The following is a 22,064-nucleotide window of genomic DNA, read 5'->3' as shown; positions in this document are numbered from 1 at the left end:
CTCCCTCATCCCTGCAGCCTCATCCAGGCCATCCGTCTCCAAACAGGGGGAAGGGCCACCTCTTCCATCCCTCCTCAGCAGGTGTGGCCAGGACACCATATTAACCAGTCAAAATACACGAGGAGGGCTTCCCTGGTGGCGCAGTGGTCGAGAGTCCGCCTGCCGATGCAGGGGACACGGGTTCGTGCCCCGGTCCGGGAAGATCCCACATGCCGCGGAGCGGCTGGGCCCGTGAGCCATGGCCACTGAGCCTGTGCGTCCGGAGCCTGTGCTCCGCAATGGGAGAGGCCACAGCAGTGAGAGGCCCGCGTACCGCAAAAAAAAATAAAAGAAAAAAAAAGAAAAAGATTAGAAAATACACGAGGAGAGAGGGCAGCATTCAGACAACCTTGGGGCAACTTTCGGATTAAACTTTTTAAAATAAAATTGCTTACTCCATAGCAAACTGGACACACCTTACCACGTTGTGGCCAAGGAAAAGGAGGTCTGCAGATATGCTTGGGCTGGAAAGACTGTAACAGGTGCCTTGTCCCTCTGAGTTCCCAAAGCTCTGGACAGCACTCTCTGTGGGGATGATGTCTAAGAACTGCATGAGCTGGACAGAGTCATAGGCACTAGGCAGCCAATGAAAGCCCTTCCTCACCGAGTCTGTGAATTTAAGGGGTGGAGCCAATGACTGTATTCTCTTCTGGAGGCTAAATACATTGGACCAAAGTTATCTCAGAAACTAGGGAAAACTATGAAATTAAGGCTGAAACAAAACTTTACCAAATGTGAGCCAGCGACTATTTGGAACAAAAGGATTTATTTCCCAAGGATCACTACCACTCCCAGGGTTTAAACCCAGGCCCTCTGAGGGTCAACTGCTTCCAAAGCCTTTGTTATAAGCAGAAGGAGATACATAAACATACACACATACACTTGCATGGATGTAGATATATTTTTACAGGAATGGTAACAACACCAAAAGAATGAAAATAGTAACAAGCTCTCCCCCACCCACCCACCCAAGAAAACCGAATTTAGTAACAGAGAGCCTCCCAAGCAGGCCCTGGTAGGAGTGTTAAATGATCACTGCATGAATGACTTGTTCTCTGGTTAAACGGCACAGTTTGTGGGTGGGAGAGGGGTTGGGGGAGCTCTGGAAGCCAAGTGAGTCCCCAGACCCCTTCAGGGGGCAGAAAACGTCAAGTCTTCCTGTACTGCATCAAACCGGTACAAGGCAAGCCTCAAAGGCTTTGCTCTTTGAGCAGGAAGGTGGGAGGAGAAGGGTCAGAAAAGCAGTCATAATATCTGTAGAGGAAGGGGGCTGAGTCTCCATGGGGGTGAGGGGCCTGTTTGTCCTGGTGTTCAGAAAGAAGAGATGCAAAGAGCAGGATGAATGGCTGAGTCCTAGTCCGACAGAGAAGTATAATATAAAAGAAGACTCAACAAGGAAGTTCAGGAAAATTACTTTTATTTGACCAACTCCAAGCTTTTCTGGGCAGTCAAAAGCCAAGCAGATAGTGAGGCAAAAAGATCCTGTGAGAGCTGGTCATCAAGAGTTTCAGAAAGGGTAACAGCTCAGTGAATTCTTCCAAATCCATGCAAAGGTCAGACTCAGGCACAAGCGAAAGGACTGTGGGTGGCTGGGTGATGGGGAAGCAGGGTGAAGTTAATGAAAACTAGTTGCCTGAAGGTAACAGCCCAATGTCCCACTGGAGGGACAATGAGAAGCTGGTCCTCATTAAAAGTTGGAAATTAGGGAGAGAATATAAACTCATCTTTAGACAAAGCTGTGGCATGCATAAATCTAGACCCCTATGTCTAGATTGAGGGGTCTAAACTGGCTCATCACTGTTCAGGAAAGACAGACATGCACCTTGGGCAGTCCAGAGACGGGCAGGTGCAGGGACCAAGAGAGCCGGCCCCTGGCTCATGCCTTCAGCGTTTGCTTTCTCCACTTGTAGATCCTGGCCTGGCCCAGGCTGACTGAATGGGAGAAGGCAGCTCAGAGGTCTCCTTGATCTCACCCCTCTGCGCCAGAAAGTACCGAGGACATAGAAGGAGCCAGGCCTTGGAAGCATTCCAACTCTGGTCCTCCTGCTCCACTACAAATGGGCACATGTAACCACCTCTGGGGCCATTCTTAAAATCTGTAATTATCTTTATCATTTATTTCTCTGTGAACTGCTTCTCTCTCCCACCAGAATGAAAGCTCCATGGGAGGAGAGGCCAGGTCGGCCTTGCTCATCGCTGTGCCCCCAGCCAGCATCTAGAACAGTGGCTGCCACATTGCAGGATCATAGCAAATGAATGCATAGCTCGGGGACTGCCTGGCTTCAAACACCAAGCAGTCACCTCGAAGAGCTGTGCCTGAGCCTGCCCTGCCAGGAGTGGGCTAAGTGCTGGATGGATGGCCCAGTGCCTCCCCCAAAGCTCTCAGCCAGCTCAGGGCCCCCACCCTTTCCCTGCAGTCCCGACCCCTCCTCCTCACTGCACCCCAGAAGCACTGCTCAGGTCACTCACCTGAGCCATGACAAGGAGTAAGGGGAAGCTGCTACAGGGAAAAGGACAACAATGTGCCCTCTTCATTCTATAAAAATGTTGGTGGGAAGAAGCCACGACCAAAACTACAAAGTCATGAACAGAGGGAGGGGACACTAGAAATGGAAGGGTCCTGAGAGAACAAAGGACAGGGTCACTCAACCCCAGGGAAATAGAGCCAGAGGTACCTGAGGGACACAGGAGTATAGGATAAAGGAAAAAAAGTCACACAGCGAATGGGAAACCTGCAAAATTCATTTCCTTAAGTGACTGTAATAAAGGCTAGTCAAATTCCAGGAGGAGCATTACTCAGGACATCTTTGCTAACACATTATAAACATTTAGCTTTCTATGTTAATTTCCAAAAGGAAAACATCCTCTTTATAACAAGTTCCTAAATGCCTCAGTCAGAAAATAATTTGGATAGGTCTGAGTTAACATGATGGTTTAAAACCCAGGCCAGGTTGCCAAAAATAAAGATTCTTGATTTGGCTGGAGAGTATTAATTTGTGGGACTAATTTTTTAACTGGACTTTTATGATTATAAAAGTAATACATGCTTATTGTTGAAAAATAGGAAACTGCAGAGAAGAAGATGAGAATGAAAATCACCTCTAATTCCACAAGATGAGAACCACTGATAACACTGGTGCATTTCCCTCCTTCTATGAATGAAATTTTAACAGAGTTGAGTGTACTCCAGGAATATAATTTCACTTCCTGCCCTCTTCCAGTAAAGTTCACTTAAAAGCACTCCATTGGTTTCCAAGAAAGAAGTTCACCCTTAGTGAATAAATTAAGTAACAAAATGAATAAAAGAAACCCTTCGTGAAGTTAAAAAAAAATAAAAAAGGAAAAGTGATTATTCCACTGAACCCCCATTTCCTTAGCAAAAGAAAAATGAATCACTACAGCTGAGACAAAAATGGCCCATAAGATAGAAGGATTAAACTCATCTTTGTATTCTCTTACCTATATCATATTTTCAAGAAATATATTTTGAACAAGCCACACATTTTTCAAATCAACAGAAGAAATTTATAACTGTATCTTATTGTTTCAAAGCAAAAAATCAAGTCTTAATGGTCTTGGGAAAGTTTTATCTTCCAATCTGCAGGTGAACCAAACCATTTAAAGATGATCAGTTCACATTCACAGGCCATGACATCCAAACGAAAGTCTTATCTCCAAGTTTTGTTGTATTCTGTGACCTAAACTGTGGAGTAAGCAAATAGCCTTGCCAAGGACATATGTGTCATGTGCTACCTGGCTGGGAGCTGCCCTGCTGTCTGCCTGCATCCTGGTGGGGTACGTGGCTTTACATGTAGGCCCAAGGCCTTGGCCAGTGGAGAGGAGAAGAACCTTTCCACCTAGCAGAGAAGACTATCCAGGATCAAGAGCTCCTTAGCACAAGGCATTTTTTTTTTCACCTCTCATAATAGTTCACACTTCATTCAACAAATGTGTCCATGGCAGGCACTGGGCTGGGTGCTCTGGACACAAAGGTGAACGACACTGAAAAACACAGACGCTGTGCCCACTTCCACAGAGCTGCAGTTTGCAGAGCACTTCCCCATCCATTATCCTCACACTAAGCCTGGGAGACAGAAAGGTCATCGCCATTGTTCCCATATTCTAGATGATAAGGCAAACGTTCATTGGAGTATTTTACCCCAGGTTATGACATGGAAGAGCTAGACTCAAATCTAGGTTTTCTGACTCTTCATCCAGTGCCCAGTTTCTGAGCAATGAGTTGCACTGACTTCTAGATGGCTGCATGTGTCCTGGGTTCTGGAAGCCTTCTTAGATTCTGACCCTGGACTCAGGCATCTTCCCAGCTTTCCTGGCAAGAGTTTCAGATCCTATTTACTCCCTTCTACAGTGTAGCACACTGCTAGCCTCCCCCAGTGTTCAGTCTCCTTTCCACCCTGAAAAACAGATTTTGCTGGACTCATGGCCTCCCAACTGAAGATATTTCCCAGCTTCCTTTGCAGCTAAATGTAGCCATAGGACTAAGTTCTGGCCAATGGGATAAAAGAATGTGCTACTTCCAGGTCTTGCCCTTAAAATGACTGCATGTATTACTCCCTGATCCTTTCCCCTGGGAGACAGTAAAAACTGAAGCTTCCACCTTCAACCACCAAGTGGAAGCCACGTGTTGAAGACAGACGGCCTTGACCCTTATCTACTCTAAACTGGTACATGAGAAAGAAATCAGCTTCCACCCAATTTCAGCCAATGTGTCTGTGGAGCTCTCTAATACAGGAATTTGCTCTGTGTCCCATCTAATACAAGAAGCTTGAGTGAGACCAGTTCTACATTCTCTTAGCAAAGCCCCCTGTCGCCAATTAAATACCTTAAAGGGGATGTTCAAAACTATATAAGAAAGTATTCCATTCAGGTTTATTTCAAGGAAAACTTTTCAAAAATGAAATTAACAGGATCTCCAAGATGATTTATGTTCAGGTCACGGGAAAATTGAGAGGGCCCAGAAAAGCAAACCAGCCTCCTATAGTAACAGGAGGGGAGAGAGCTCTAAGTGATAACACCACCAGTTCTCTCTCCTACAGCAGTTTACTCCATTCCTAGAAAAGGCACCAAGAGCTGAAATCATGTGAATCAAGGCTCATTTCTCCATGGAAACAATGTGATAATAAGAGCTTGTGTTCCCAACCAAGAACTCGATGGTCAACTTTTTAAAGAAATTACATAAACTCCATGTTTTATCATCTATTAAAGCCTTGGGACTTTTAAAGCTAGAAGGGCTGCTGGTCCCATAATATACCACAGAAGATCTTTGTGTGTTCTGTACCATCGAAAGTAGGTGCAAATCAATTAAACCTAACACAATAACCAATCACATGACCTTTCATTTATTCTGACTCAGTAACAGTGTAGTTTATAGCACTTCACTTCAATAATTCCTGCTGACCTCTGAATATAGTAAATCCCAACACTTAAGAACATCTTCAACAGAGTAAGCAAAGAGGAACTTGGGAAGAAAGTAGAAGTTGTCAGAAAAGTGGTGTTTAAGCCTGACTCTGCCACTGACTAGCTTTGGGACCCTGGACAGTAGTTTAAATTCTCTAGGTATTTCTAGCCTGCAAAATGAGTCTTTATAACTCCTCTCCTCATAAGGCTGTGGTGAAGACTAGACAAGACAATACATGTAAAAACTACTTTGTAAATCACACATGAAAGGTGGATGGCATTGTTATCATGACCGTGACATCGGGAAAGGCTTTTGTGAGATTTTGACGGCATCAACGTGAAAATGGAGCAGAATACCAACTACCCAGCCACTTTTTGAAAAACTGACCCAGAGCAATTCTTTCGTAGTCCTCTCTTTCCCTCTTTAAAATCCCCCCATAGGCACTAGCTGGCAAGAGTTAGTCAATCTGCTGCATTCATCCTTGGCATCCATTTGCTCACAAGCCACAGGGAAGCCTGCAAGAGCTGCGAGATGTCAGCCATAGCCGTGAAGGAGGGACAGACATGGCCACTATCAACCAAAAATGCCTTCCAAAGACCCACTGTGCTGTCAGAAACCTCAAAACCAGATGCAGAAAGCATTTTAGGGTCCCAGGAAAAGGGAGGAAGAAAAATGCATCAGGTAAGAGTGCAGGCTCTGGAGTGAGACTGTCCTGGGTTTGAATCATGGCTTTTCCACTCACTGTGTACCATCAAAGGCACTGGGTGTCAGTCTCCCTAACTAGAAAGTGGGACTGACAGTGCCCACCCCACAGGGCTATTGTGAGTATTAAATGGGAAAAGTCATGTGAGCACTTAGCATAGTTCTCGGCAGATGGTAAATACTCAAAGGTTAAGTACTGCTATAATTATCATTATGAATAATAAGTACATCATGCAATACTAACAATAATTAAGATTTGGCAAATCTCTAGTCCTTCATGTCAAGACTTTGCTACGAGCTTTATAACCAAGTATTACCTGGACAGCATGCTGGCTCACCCACTAATTCCCTAAACTAATCAAGGTTCTTCTGGACTTCTTCCTATTGCCCCAGGATAGGTGAAACGTCTAAGAATGCCCAACTGGCCAGCTGGCTAGATCCTGACACTTGTTTTTCTGGTTCATAGCTGTCCATCACTATCCTGAGAGGTGTGCACAGAGGAGAAGAGATTAACTAGAATGTCTGTGTCTAACTTTTCTATCTATGCCGAGGCTGGCCCCCCATCTCTCAGGGTGAAATATATCATCATCTTTAAAACACGGCCCTACACCAGCAAAGTGAGGCCAGTCAGCACCCATTTGGTGGACAGCGCCACATCCCTAAACACACCCTGGAGGCAGGGGAACTACTTCTGTGCCCTCCAGGCTCTCCCTGAAAGGCTAGTACACTTTCACTATTAACACCACAGCTGCTACTCCCTACAACCAGGGAGCAACTTTACCGCATCCAAAACCCCTATTCTTTCCTTATCTCACTCCAGCATCAAAACCACACTGTAAGGGGCTGGACGAGAATTGTTATACCTGTTCCACAGACAAGGAATCAGCCACAGTTTGAGACATTAAGTTATTTTGCTTAAACTATCTGGTGCGTAAGTAGCAGAGACAGTCTAGAATGCAGGTTATCCGGTTCCCAATCAGGGAACCTTTCTGGAAAATGTGGGTATTTGTTTTTAAACATTTGACTTCCATGATGGTGCTTTGCTTCTCAAGAATTCATTAACCAAGGTGTCTCGGTCAGAGTACAGTGCAGATTCACATACTTAAAAGCCTCTCACACAAGCAGATGTTCCCCACACTCTAGAATTCTAAAGGACAACTGAAAACAGCCATTGACAATTCCCAGTTCTGGCTCTGCTCAGATGAATCTCTGTCTGGATTCAGCTAGTAGCCTCATACCAGGTCTCTGCTGCAGTTAGCCCCTCTGCTCCAATCCAGCTGGAACATTCACACTGGACCAATGCTTTAGGGAGAAGCATTTCACATCACTAAAATCATAATCATAATAAAACAACTTCAGTGGTTTGTTACCACTCTCTACCTCACTAGGTAAACTTTGACTTGCCACTTAAACTTGCTGAGTTTCTTCTTCTACAAAATTAAGGAGTGGACTAAATAGAGCCTTGTCCACTTCCAGCTCATGACTCTAAAACCCCCAGCCAAGCCCAAATCCTGCATCTGGAGGACAGTGGGAGACAGAGGATTCCACTGGTCAAGCGTCTCCATGGCTTGGTTTTTACACCTGGATCCACTGCTTCTTAGCTATGTGACCTTAGGCAGGTTACTGGATAACTCTGTGCTTCAATTTCCTCATTTCTAAAAGGATGCTAATAACTGTACCTACTTCATGGGGTTTTGTAGGCATTAAATCAGGTAATATATGTGAAGTGCTAAAGACATTATAAGAACTCTCTAAATATTAGCAATTATTATCGTCTGAAATGAAGAACCCTCCATTCTAGGCAAGGCTGTGTCCCTGAATACAAGCTGGTCATTCCTACCTCTGTGCTTTTAATTATGATGTGTTCCCACCCACCTGCTCCCTGGAAATACCTGTGCTACCCTTTTCTGTGAATCAAAATTCTACACATCCTTAAAAGTCTGGATTAAATCTGATCACTTCCACGAAGCCTCCTCCCTCACATGGCAACTCACAAAGAACTCTCTAGTCTCTGAATTCCTGTAGCAGTTATAGATCGTTCTAGACCACTTTATTGGCATTATATTGTGGCCTTGGTTTATCTATCTGCAGATAAAACTGCAGGCTCCTTGGCCACAACAACTATTTCTGTTCTTCCTCTGGGTCTCCATGGTGCCTGGTATACTGCCTTTCAGATATTTGTTGACTGAATAAAGGAATGTATAGTACTACACCCAAAGAAATATGCAGTAGGTTTTCTTTTAGTTGATGTGGCTCAGCTATTGATTTGCTGTACTTTGGAGCCAATTAAAGATAACATAAAGATGAACATCAGCAGGGCAGGCACATCCATGGCCAGCTAAGTCCTGATCATCAATAAAAGATACTGATATCTGGCCAACCTGAAGAATAAGAAAAACACAGATGGCAAAAGGAAACAGTATCCTAAAGTCCAAAGTACATTGCAAGACCAAGCACATGAGCCTATATACTGTTAGGGTGGGAAAGTTGAGGTTTTCCCAAGCTGAACTCACTCACTCAGCAACAATTTATTGAGTGACTACTCTGTGCAGACACTGTCTTAGTTGCTGGGGATACAGCAGAGAAAAAAAACAGACAAAATTCCTGCCAGTATTCCAGGATCTAAGGAGGAACTCTGGGTATAATGCCACCCTCTAGCTCCCAAGTGAAATCCACAGAGCAACAACTTCTTGCACCAACTCCTCTTGTTATGCCTTCAAGTAATTGAAAAAGAAAAAAATGAAACATACTATTCACAAGTAACCAAACAGAGGTAGAGCTCAAAGTGCACTGTCACTCCCAATGAGGCTTCCCTCATTCTAGAATCTACTGGGGAAGTTCACCACGTAGCACTCTGCACCCTAAGACAGCTGAACTCTAAGCCTCTAACACCCTAAGTCCCAGCTGAGCTCTGAGACTAGCATTGCTTAAATATCAAACCTCTCAAATAGCAAATGTGGCTCTTGAGGCCAAAAACAACTCAGAGGTGGGAGAGGAGGAAAGGAGGGGTGGTAGGTAAAGGACCGGGTAGTTTTCACCACTGTAAAACCTGAAGCTCTTCTCCTTTGGAGCAGGAACCTCTTCTAATCTAAAGCCTCAAAAAAAAAAAAAAAAAAAAAAAAAAAAAAATTTTTTTTCCTCCAGCAGGATACTGAAAATAGCTTTGCATTTAACATTTAAAATTGTTTTTGATCCCACACTCCTTCAGCTCTGCTCTCTCCTGCAAACTCGTTCCATTCCCTAAGGGCACTTATAAGTATATTTCAAAAGCAACAAACCAGAGTCACCATTTTTATCCCTAAGAGTTAAAAAGAAAAAATGATTTACATAATTACATGGAAGATAAGTTGACAAGGAACACAGGAATCTTATCTGGACCAAAAGTTCTAGGACAAAATTTCTTTCAACTCATCAAGAGAGATAGCAGATTAAAATCAAGGTTCATATTGAAGGCATAACTGTTGGGTGCCACACATGGGAACTTCTTGAGTTCCTCACTGTTTGTGTGCCACCTACTTCTTCAAAAAGAAAGTGGAGGTAGCTACTGGAGTGCAGGTTTGAACAATGAAATACATGCATGTTTTCCCGTGACATTAAAACAGGATTTTATAGCCAAGAAGGACCTGAGAAATCAAAGTTCAATGAGCGCAACTTACTCAAAGTTACTCAGCAAGTCAGTGGCTGGGCAAAGACTGGAGCCCGGGCCTCTCCCAGCTCCCAGTACACAGTTTTCCCCACTCTCCACACCACTGTCTCATTTATAACACATGAAATGAAATCTTAAAGGCACAAAGGCAAAAATCCCTTTTATAAACCTTTTTGTCAGACTAGAAAAATGGTAGGAGAAGTGACTTAGGTAAATGGGTCCCATTAACGCTAGTAGTAAATGACCTTTAATGCTATATAGATGGGGGTCTAGCTTCAGAAGGCTTAATTAATGCTGATAACGCTTTAGTACTAAATAGTATGGTTTCAGCTAGAGTCAGCACTAAATGGCTTTTGTGGGCTTGCCTGGGAACCAAACCACCATTTAGTTCATTTTCTTCTATAGAAAAATTTATCCCAAGTTTCCATCAACTGCCTTACAAATGAACTTTTGAAACAAAATCTGTTTTTAAGATGGCTGTGCATATAAAACAGAATTCTGAAGTCTGAAGCTCTGCACTAGACATAATTAAAACAGTAATAGTTAGTGATACATGCTAAGAGTATATTTATGAGAAAACCCTTCAAACCCTTAATTTGTTTATGTGCAATATAATGTTTTATTAAAGCCTTCTGAGCAGGATACGGTAAACTGCTATTTATACAATGTATAACCAAGGGCAAATGCTCCATTTTGAGTGCAAGTATTTACAGGGCTGTTAGCACTGGGCTAAGGGTTACAGGGAGGATAAAACATCTATACTCAAGGAACTAAAAATCCAGTTACACTGGCCTTTATTTTACTTCAAAAACAATCAAACTACTTCCAATCTCAGGACCTTTGCACTGGTTGTTCCCTCTTCCTAAGATACTTTCCCCACATCTTCCTGCAGCTGAGCTCAAATGTCACCTCTTCACCCGAGGACCCAGCTAAAGCAACCTCCTTCATCATCACTACTGTTTTACTCTATGTGGTTGCTTACCTAGCATCTATCACTACCAGGAGTTAACATGCTTAACTGTTTACGGTCTGTCTCCTTCCCCTGGGACTCTGTTTTGTTCACTGCTGTACCTGCAGTGCCTGGAACACTGCTATGCACACGGCAGGCATCCAATAAACTTCACTGAATGAGTAAACGAGTAGAACTGGAGGGTGGGAAGTGAGGACAAGATAATTATTCATGAGACAATTAAAAAACGAGAGAACTGACCATCCTAATTGGAATCGATATGATCAATATGCTAATTATGAAGTAGCAATGCTTCTGAATGAATGGCTGGCAATCAAAAGTAAAAAAAAGTGAGAGAGAGAGAGTGCAAAGGGGACAAATGTCATCGGAGGAGGTTTCACAAAGAAGGGAGATTCCAGGCAGGCTGGGGCAAAGAAGAGAGGCCTCTCAGGTCAAGGGAGAGAGCTGAGGGAAGACAGACAGCAGGAGAGAGTAGGGCATGGGGTGGCCTGGGCAGGGACAAGCAGAACTGAACCCCAGGCACTGGGCTCGGTCTGCAAATGGAGGTAGAGGCAGGGAGCAGGGCTGGGGAACAGGGGGAACAGGGTCAGACTCTGGAGAGCCTGGAAGACTGGATACAGGAGTGTCAACCACAGGCCACTGGCAGCAGGGCCGTTCTTGGAAGGCAAAGTTGGCCACATCATGTGGGAGGAACTGAAGGAAGTAGAAGGTAGAGCAGAAAACTGGTTAAAATATGATGTTGATGGTCTAAGCATGAGGGGGGCAAAAAGAGCCTCTTCCCTCTGCCTAGACATGAGAGAGATATAAGTGAGCAGGAGACATCTCCCCTCTTCCCCACGCCCCCCAAAAAAAGACAACTTCCAGAGTATTTCACAGTAGCATTCTATGGCGGATTCGGGTCAACTTCCCAAACATTCTATACTTGGAGCATTCAAGAAGGTGAACAGAGACTCAAAACAATAACTCTGAGGGCAGGGCATGTCTTTCCATGCCTTTCAAATCTGAGATTAATTACCTTCAGTATAGCCTGTGTTTATTATCTTTTTATTCTTTGAAAAAAAAAAGTGGTGTCTAATTTCACCATGCAGTATACATCTGAACATTATATAACACATTTTTATGTAACAGGTTCTTGACATAAAACAATGTTTCCCTTACTATCTAAATGTATTTGGGGAACAACTAGCATTAAAAAATATATTTATATATACGTACACATTAAGGCTGTGGACATCTGTCTTTGGGGTAAGAAGCTGGAGAGAGGAGGAAGAAGGTGAGAGACTTTACAAAAGGTCTCCTCCCCGTGACTCTCTCCGCAGATGGCCCGGCGGGGGCAGTGGGTGAGGAGTTCTGTTAGGAGGTTCATCTCACACAAGCTGCTTGGGAAGGGGTTGGCTGAGCCACATGAGGCTTACGTCAGAACAACGCCGCAGAAAGGCAGAAGGAAGCAAGAGATACAGAAATGTACAACAGGATGTGAGAAGCACGCTCACAAGCCCCTGTAACTCACACTTGGGTAATATCCAGACGTGCACCCCTTGTGTCCCACCGCAGAGGACTTCAGTCCTGCTTAAAAGGAGGTATACACCATGTCTGTCAGCAATAAGACTGGTCACCAATCACCTCGGGCCTGCCTGGCTCCTGGCCTGGTGCCGGGTGCTTCAGACACGGGATCAAATCCAGTGGTTCCTCCCAGCAGGCATCTACCGCAGTGGTTAGACAGCAGACTCTGGAAGTGTCCGTCCCTCCCCCGTCCCCCTGCACCAATCTGGCTCCACCCCATACCAGCTGGGCAGTTCACAAAACCACCTCACTTGTAAAATAAGGATAATCATGGTACCTACCTCATAGGGCTGTTATGAGGATTAAACAAGTTAATAAACATAAGGTGACTAACATATCTGCTGGCACTTAGAGAATGTTCAATAAATGTTAGCTGCCGTTACCATCATTATTATTATTTCTATTTTACAAATGAGGTAAATCAGACTCAAAGAAGCTAACTAATTTGCCCAGGTCACACATTTCAAACAGTAGTTGAAAGCAGAAGTGCTTGTAAATGTTTTACTCAGCATATGTACAAAATCTAATGGGTAGAGTATTAACCAGAATATTAAATTAGACAGACCATCCATCCCCTTCTTTAACCAGGCTGGATAAACATGAGTTTATCCTATTTAAAAGGACAGCATGTACTAACATAAAAATAATTTCCCATCATGTGCCAGCACTCAACGTTCTCCTGAAGCAAAGATGACTAAAGCTTACCCAATCTCATCTCCTTGACTTTAGGTCCCCAACTCAATCCCTCCCTCCATGCAGACCTAACTGCTCACGGCCACGGCCACTGGTGGCCCTGCTGCATCCCTCGTCTCATGCTCCCACCTCTCCACAGGTATATCCCCTTCCCTCCATGTGCTTAGTCCCTGAGGGCCTACCTCACCCCATCTCCTCCTCCTCAAGATCACTAACTGGGGTCGGACAAGCATATCCTGAAGGCTCCCTATATGCCTGTGATTGGGGAAACCAAGATGAACTCCCCCCAAAGTGCCTGGCTTGGAACCAGCAGGTAAGATATTCCCAGAGACAGCCCAACACGATATGGGATGCAGCAGTACCTAAAATAATTAGAGCTAGATCAAGGGCTGGGGACACTGCTGCCCGGTGTGGGGAGGAAGGAAAACAAAATGAAGAAATAGCTCCAGGAGGACCAAGCATTTGAACTGGGTCTCAAAGAAGAGCAGGATTTGGATGAGAGAAGGTTGAGGCATAGAACGGGCCAAGGGCTGGTCCAGGGAGCGGACAGCTCTTCAGCCTGACTGGACAGTCCTGTGCACACAGCCAGACGGGCTGCGTATTGGAGAGGCAAGAAGGAGCAGCAAGACTGATAGCTAACATCCATGAATGTTTACTATGTTCCATGAAGAGCTTCATGTATTTTTAATTCTTTAACTCATTGAATCCACACTGCAACACTCTGAGGTAAGGACTAAAGCGATTCCAGTCTTACTGATGAGAACACCAAGACAGAGAGAGCAAAGCAACTTGACCACAAGTCATAAACCTAGTAAGGAACGGTTAGGATATAAAATCTGGCTCCAAAGTCTGTGCTTTTAACCACACAACCAAAGTCCCTCTCAGGACAGCCTGATGGTGAAGGGGTACAGCTGTCATGAGGATGAAATGAGACCATGCTTGCAAGCAGTTTGCAACCTGTAACTCCAGGCCACGGATGCTGGCAACAGGCTGCCGTGAATGTCTACAATGGACCTGCTAGCAGCTGAAGCAGGAGAGACACATCAGGACCAGAAAGGGGACCTGAGCCAGCTGGGATAGTGTGAAGAGCAGAGGCCCAAAAAGACACTTACTTTTAGGGTGTGCAGGAAGAAAACCAAGAAAGCAATGTGACCTAAAGGCTGAGGGAGGAGGGGATTTCAAAAAGGAGGGAAAGACCGGTGGGTATAAGCTGCAAAAGGGCCAAGAACAACAATTTAGGACTAAGAATGAGGCCCTGGAATTCAAGACTTAAAGTTTCTGGAGATATTTGAGACTAAGTATGAAGAAGGATAGTAGAGAGGGAGCAGGAGCTAAGAATGGAGCAGGTGAGAGAGTGGAGGGGGTGACCGTTCACAGCCCTGGGAGAGGCTGCCAGGCAGGGAGGGGAGAGAGAGACATGGGGACCCAGGGGCACCAAGTGCAGACACATGACAGCTGCCCACTGCACAGCGGCCCACAGCAAGCCTGTTTCTTCCCCTCCCATCCTTCCCTCCTCAGTCAAGACAAGGGCTTTTCTGGGGTTGGTAAGGAGGCTGAGGGCAAACAGCACGAAGGCTATTCCAGTGACAGGACCGACAGGACCATGGTAGCACTGAGGGAGTGTCAGCAGACACTGAGGGAGGGCTTCCTGTGTGCCAGGCATTTTACCCACATCATCTCCCCTGATCCTCACAGGGACTGTAGGAGGCAGGCTCCTTCATTACACCACAGAGGAGGAGCCTGCAGTCAGAGGAGTCTAGCACTTGTCCAAGGACACACCACCCAACCCAAGTCCCAGGTCCTGCTACCAGAGAGCAGGCTCTGGCCCAAATTGAGGGTCTAAGAAGAGGGAACAGGGGAGAAATTCACTTGCTTTTTCCAAACTGGGAGGAAAAGAGGAGAGATGGGGGAAAGGGAAAAGACATTCTGAGCCAGAAGGAAGAGATGCTGAGGAAGCTTAAGTCAGAGCAAGTCTTGTTTAGAGAGAGAGGGAGGAGAAAAGCCAGGGTGGGTGTCTGGGGTAAGTCTGGGTATTATGATGAAGTGGCAATGAGAGAAAAGACTGTGGAGAAGGGTGACACACCTGTACTTGCAGGCTCCTAACTAAACCTTGAGGTCTAAAAAGGAAGTAAAAAATTACTTCCCTGCAACTGCTACCACGATGTTAACGAAAATCACTACCTATGACTGTAACATCATGTAGGGCAGAAACCGTTTCTTTAATATTTGACTTTCTCCAACCACCATGAGTTGATAGACTCATAAATAGAAGAAAGCCCATAGAAGGAAGGCAACCCTTATACCAAAGAGAGATACAGAATATTTCGTTTTTACACATGCTTATGCATTTTGTTAACAAGTCTTTCTACAGTGCCTGTCCATTGTTTAGTATATGAATTTCGTAGAGATGGTTGGTATGGAGCTATAAACCTGAAAGTAGGGCCACTTCCTTTTCCTCTCTGTGGTAGGCAAACCTCTTCTGCAAATAGCAAATTCCTGAGTAGTCATCATTTTATAAATCATTTGAAATGGATTCTTTAAAACACCATCTGTTGATCTGTTTAACTTTCCCAAGAAAATAGGACTTTAGCTCAGATATTCTGGAGGCTCCAGCAGGTAAATACCAACCTGAATTCAGCTGTATTAAATATTTAGAGATGCACAGAACTTTAGAGCAGACGGAACCTCTGAGATCACCTAGTTCAACTGCCTTACTTTCCATCTGAGGCAAGTAGAACTCAGAAAGGTTCAGGGACTTGCCCCAAGTAGCACAGCCATGAAAACCCAAGTCTGGGCTAGAACCAGGAGATTCTAACTCTCAGGCTAGTGCTCTTCCACCACACCTGCTCCTTTCTCTCTCCCTCTTTCTAAACTCTAGGGGTTGGAATAAGGTATAAACTTAACTATAGTTTTAACTTACTATCATTATTCACTGGCTACATCTACAATCAAAACCAAAAATGCCCCTACAGATCCAGCTTTAGATGATACAGGCAATTTCAAATCCTTCCCAGGAAATTTTAAAGCCTTCTAAATATGTTCAACAAAGTGTTTTAAAGACTTATTAGTAAAGTGAACTCAGTAACAGAGCATGGAGTGAAAGATTCAATTTTGTGTTAAAAAAATATTTTAGAGTTTCATTGATATGGAAATCAAATTTAACAGCAGTGATTTTTTTTTCTTTTTTAAATCTTGCAAGCACGGAGAGCATGAGATTATTCAAAACTGCTCAGGAGCAGCAATGATTATTTTAAGCTCATGATTCAACCAGTACATTAATTAAAAACTCCACCAACCCAAATTGACAGATCCTGATATCAATGGGACAAGAAGAATTAAAATAATAGTTGTCATATAAAAATAGATTAAAGGAAGGAACAGCAGGAGATGTCAGAAGGACAAATGACAAGCAAGCATTGTGTGAAACTGGATGCAGCTAATGGGCAGCTTTTATGGATTTTTTAAAAAACGAAGATCCTGAAAATACACGTACAGTCAAGAAATGCTTCTTCGAATCTAATTTCTGGAGGCTGAGTGATAAAACTTGGCTAATAATTCCTTGCCAAGGAGTAGCTATGTAAGCAGGGAAAGGAGACAGCAAGCGCAAAAGTGCCAAAACAACACTAGGTGACTCGGAAGTTGGCCGAGGCAGGGGAGGTAAAAGAGGATGGGAAAGGTGAGGTGAGGGGGGACAGCCTGGTACCCCACCGGCCCGCACAAAATTGACAACAGACGCCCATGTCCAGTGCAGCTTTTCCTTCCCCCGCGCCTGCCCTCGGTTCCGCAGCCGGTTCCCACGACCCCTCGGGGTGACTGACTCGAGCCCCACAAGGTCGGCATTAATTTCTATTCTTCCACTTATTCCTCTGAGCAAACAAGAGCTCTCTTGGCTGTCAACGTCCGGCAATCGTGAGCGGAAAGCTTTTTCTTTGACATCTGTCAAACCCCGTGCTAAACCCAGCCTCGCTGCGGTCTCCAGGACTCCAGGGCGGGCGGCGGGCCCACACCTGGGCGCCGGGCGACATCCCCGTGCCGTGGAGCACCTGCTCGCAGACCCAAGGGGGATCCTCCCCGGGCTGCCCAGGACCCAGATGGCGCAGGCCGGACGAAAGTTCGCAGGCTGGGGTCGGCCGCACCTCCGGCGGGGAATACCCGGGTGCAGCGGCAGCACCCGCGACAGGGCCGAAGGGGCAACGGGGGGCTCGGACTCCCCAAGCCCGGCGGAGACGCCCTCCCCGCCCCCACCCAGCCCCGCAGGCTCCCGAAAGGGAAGTGGAGGAGGCGGAGGAAGGGCAGAAGCAGCATCTCTCGCCCAACGCCCTTGGGGTGCAGCCGTCAAGGATGGTCGCCTCGGGGGTCCCCGAACCTTCCGGGGATACATCCTAGGACTCGCCCTCAGCCGGGTCACTGCTCCCAAAGGGTGCAGCTGTCCCTTTAAGAGGCAGCTGGCTGCTCCTACCTCCTCTCCCCGCCACCCCCCGGGTCAGGTAGCGATGCCCGCTGAGGGGAGGTGGGTATTCCCGCGGACTCTTTCCCGGTCCCTTTAAGGGCGCCTGCGGCACCTCTGCCCGCTCTACCCCGCAGCGCCAACCCCCGCGAGTGAGGATGGGGGCGGACGGGCGCGGCGCCTTTAAGGAGCGCAGCCTCCCCGCGGCCCGGGTGGGGGCAGGGAGCGGGCACGGGCCCTTTAAGGCCGGCAGCGGGCACGTCGGTCAGGGCTCCCCGGCGGCCGGGCTGCGCCCCGGGCGGCGGCTGAGGCGCCGCGCCTGCCAGGGTGCTAACGGCCCCGACGGGGTGCCCGCGGCCGCGCCGCTGGCCGCGGCCAGCCCGACACTCACCGTGGCTCGCCGGGAGCGCCCGCGCCCGCGCCCCCACTCGGATCCCGCGGCGGCGGCGGCGGTGAGTCCGGCGCGGGTAAACAGGCACCTCCGTCCCTGACCTACTTTCTGCCTTCCCTAAATGTCGCACCACTAACCTACTTTCCGACCAATCCGCTCCCCGCCGGCCCAGGCCCGGCCCCCCGCCCACCAATCGCTGTGCCCAACCCCCCTTCCCCGCCCACCAATGGAGGAGTCGCGGAGCCCGGATACCTGCCTCTTCCCGCCAGCCAATCCTAGCGCCCGAAGGGAGCCGGTCTAGGCGGCCGCCCCCGGCCAATCCGCGCGCGGCTCGGCGGCCTGCTGGCCAGTTGTGTGGCAGCTAGAGAGGCCGCTGACCAATGGCGAGGCGGCGGAGGCCGGTTTACCTGCTACTTTCCCGCCACCAATCGCTTGGCGCACAGAAGCGCACGCCCCAAGGAGAGGACCAATCCGCGCTCTTTCCCTGGATTTCCTCGCCCCTGTCCTCTCTCTTTCCCCTCAGGTCTCCCCCTAGCCTTGGTCACTGCGGGTGCAGACGCCGCACTCCTTGCAGTCGCCTGGGATGTCCCTCTTCTCTAGGTCCCTGACTTGCTTCTGGCTCAGGGCTCTCACTCCTCCTCGCCCCTTTTCACTCGGGACATCCTGACGAAAGCAACATTCCCTCACTCCCCTTCCTCCAACTCCATCTAGGAGACCCATTTTAGGAACACTGAGTGCCAGACCCTTCCCAAAACATCTTGGTTTGCCAAAGTCCAAACGAGAGAAAAAATACTTAGTATTTCCAGAAGGCTTTTCCATCCAAGTGTTCTTACGTTCTTTTCATTCGTCCTGACCTCCAAGCATCCCACTGGAGCTGTCATTCTTTTTCAAAAGCGGAAACTCAAGCCTGGAGCGATTCCATTCAGTGACTGCACCTATTGTGTGGCAGACAACTTCCCGGTGGCTCTAGTCATTACCGTAGAAAAGCTGTCCAGAGAGTGAGACGGAAGGAAACAAATAGTTACAGAAAATAAACATTTCATAACAAGATACAACTTTAGTACTGAGAGGATGGAGAATCTGTCTTATTTTTGCATCTCAAGCATTTAACAGAGGGCCTTTAGCTCAAAGAACTCCCAACCCTTTTAGATGTTAAACTCGTTGAATACAGGGACCTTATCTTTTTTGTTATACTCGCACCTCCCCTTTAGTACCTAAGGAGGCGGGGAAGGAATGGAAGTGTGGGGAGGGTGCATGTTTGTTGACTGGATATGTGAACAAACAGATCTAAATCACTCAATCCTGTGACCCAGACTAGCCCCTATGACTCTAGAATTCCAGCCTTGTTCCTTGAACACAGATGCTGCATTTTAAACATTGTAAAACTGTAGCCCATCCCCAGCTCACTGCCAAGAACATAGCGGTTGCCCAGTATGTGCTAGGGGCCTGAATGTTGACGGTTTTCAAGGTTAACCAACTTCATCGGTAGCTTACTACTTTTCCTAAGTTTACATGCAGGTAGAATCTGACTGCTGTTTACTCTTTCTCTGCCCTGATTTCATGAGGAGACCAAACTATGTAAGTGGGATTTTAACAATGTACTTGACAAGATGTTGTGGACAAGATGAAGAAATATAAGCCTGGATTCTAATATAACTAACTGGACGAATAACTGTTAAGTCACTATTACCTAAAGATGCTGATTAATGAATCCTTGCTGACCTGAAGGGTGGAGGTAATAGATATTTGTGCAGATATTTGTGCAGCATCAGGGAAAGGTAAGTGCTTTCCCTGCATCTTCCCCCTTAATCCACACAATCCCATTTTACAGATGAGGAAACTGAAATTCAAAGTTTAACCAGCTGACTCAAAGCCACAAGTCAAACCAGGTTCCATCGACTTCAAAACCTTCAGACCACACCAGTTACCATCAGGATGGCAGAAGGTTCTCTCCGTGGCCCAGACTTCAGGACTTTTATTACAGTGCTCTGAATGAAAACCCAGAGGATCTGCACCGAATATCCAGATAACACAAGGCCAGGAGGGAAAGAGACACCATTCCGTAACATAAGCCAAATGCAGTGTTGGGGCAATGGGCTGACTCTAACAGGGGTAAATGTGGGGAGTCCCGGCCTGGACAATCAACTGCTGAAAGGCAGCTGGGGGCAGAGGTATCTTAGCAGATGCATGTAAGAGTAAGACTAAAGGGTCTTAGGTGACTCACTCTGAGTCCTCAGTGAAGTGTGGCTGCCAAAATAATGCTGATTTAGGCTGCATCGATAGAAGTCTAACATGTAAAGCATGGTGGAGTTACAATGCTGCCCAGTGTTTGTCATTATGCACGTGGACTACTGTCTCCAATCAAGGCTTGGCAAAGAAAAACTATGCACAGAAAAGGGACCAGGATGTAACAAGGCTGGGAACTATGTCTTACTAGGAAATATTAAAGGAAGCAGAGGGTTTCGCCCCAGGGGTACAAGGTAACTGTCTTCATAAATTTGAAGAGCTGTCAAATGGAAGAGAAATTAGACTTATTTTTCAGGGCCCCACAGGGTGGAAGGGGGACCTGTGGGTAGAAATTCTAGAATGACTCAATATGAAGAATTTTCTAAAAACTAGAGCTGCTTCTGCCTTGATAAGTTGAGTTTCTTGTCACAGAACTTGTCCAGATAAGAACTGGATGACCACATGGTGGGAATGGGGTTGGAATCGTTATCTTTCAGGACTCTTCCCCCCTGAGATGATGTGGTTCTACTTTCATACCTTGGTTTTCCTCTTTTAAAGTTTATCACTCTGCCGTTTCCTACCCCCAGTGGCCAAGCTACTGTTTGTTCTCACATGCACCTGCTCTTCCATATGTAATTATGTTTTCCCTTGTTTCTCTTTGTTGGAGATCCCAAACACCTCCATCTTTCTCAGGTACCTGCTTCCCTTTTATTTGTACCTTCTAGAATACCAAATTTCCAATTCTCTGGCCACCAATAAGGTTGAAGTATTGTCCTCTGTCTAAAATTCACTGGGCATGAATAGAATCCCTTGGATAAAAGGAAAGGAAAAGAGAACCTTTTTTTTTTTTCAATTTTATTTATCCTTGGCTGCGTTGGGTCTTCGTTGCTGCACGCGGGCTTTCTCTAGTTGCGGTGAGCAGGGGCTACTCTTCATTGCGGTGCGCGGGCTTCTCATTGCAATGGCTTCTCTTTTTGCGGAGCACGGGCTCTAGACGCCCGGGCTTCAGTAGTTGCGGCACACGGGTTCAGTAGCTGTGTCCTGCGGGCTCTAAAGCGCAGGCTCAGTAGTGGTGCACGGGCTTAGTTGCTCCGCAGCATGTGGGATCTTCCTGGACCAGGGATCGAACCCGTGTCCCCTTCATTGGCAGGTGGATTCTTAACCACTGTGCCACCAGGGAAGTCCCGAAAAGAGAACCTTTATTGAGTACCTACTGTGTGCCAGGTGATTTAAATGCATTATTTAATGTAATCCTCACATCACATTAACCCCAGCAATTGATACGCTAGCTCTACACTTGCTAAGTGGACGACTTTTATCAAGTAACTTAACCTCTTTTGTATCACAGTTTCCTCATCTGTAATATAGGGACAATCTAGTATCTACCTCACAGGATTGTTGTGAGAGTTAAGTGAGATAATAGAAAGCCCTTAGCACAATGCCTGGCACATAGTAAAGATTCAATATATATTAGGTTAACAGTTCAATGAAATAGATATATTACTGCGCCCATTTTACAGATAAAGTTAGTGAAGATAAAGTAGTATAATCCAGAGTAATTCCCCAGACTCTGATTCAATGATCAGATCCACTAGAATTAACTGAAGAGTTTTAAAAAATACAGACTCTCAAGCCCCAATCTGGAAGATTCTGATTCACTATCTTTGGGATCTGAGGTGCAGTCAAATTTGGGAATGGCTGGTCTAATGGAATAAGCACAGGCTCTGAAGTCAAACAGACCTGAGGTCAAATTCCAGGACTGTTGGATTGAATGGAGAAGCCAGTGACAGGACCAGGAAGTTAAGTAGTCATGCTCTCTTTGGAAGGAGGTTGAGAAGTCCTGAGGTGGACATGTTAAAGTTCTGTGGAAAGCCAAGTAGGAATGTGTTGCTACAAACAGTAGTAATAATAACAACGATATTTACTGCAGGTTGACAGTGAGTCAAGCACTGTTCTAAGAGCTTTATA

General features: G+C 46.3%; 1 protein-coding gene across 3 annotated transcripts in view; it reads right to left on the bottom strand.

The window, feature by feature from the left end:
• Positions 1–17,977, bottom strand: part of BMAL1 (basic helix-loop-helix ARNT like 1) — a 107,183-nt gene extending 89,206 nt beyond the window's left edge. Inside the window, exon 1 of one of the 3 annotated variants that reach the window (XM_028501405.2) lies at positions 17,871–17,977. The gene's annotated coding sequence lies outside the window, so the exon portion shown is untranslated. The remainder of the gene's footprint in view (positions 1–17,870) is intronic. The other 2 variants (XM_024118642.3, XM_055091662.1) reach the window with 2 other exon arrangements.
• Positions 17,978–22,064: the final 4,087 nt, after the last annotated feature.

The sequence above is a fragment of the Physeter macrocephalus genome, chromosome 16, assembly GCF_002837175.3.
Source record: "Physeter macrocephalus isolate SW-GA chromosome 16, ASM283717v5, whole genome shotgun sequence".
Taxonomy (NCBI): domain Eukaryota; kingdom Metazoa; phylum Chordata; class Mammalia; order Artiodactyla; family Physeteridae; genus Physeter; species Physeter macrocephalus.
Note: the sequence above shows the minus strand (reverse complement) of the source record. Positions and strands in the feature narration are given on the sequence as shown.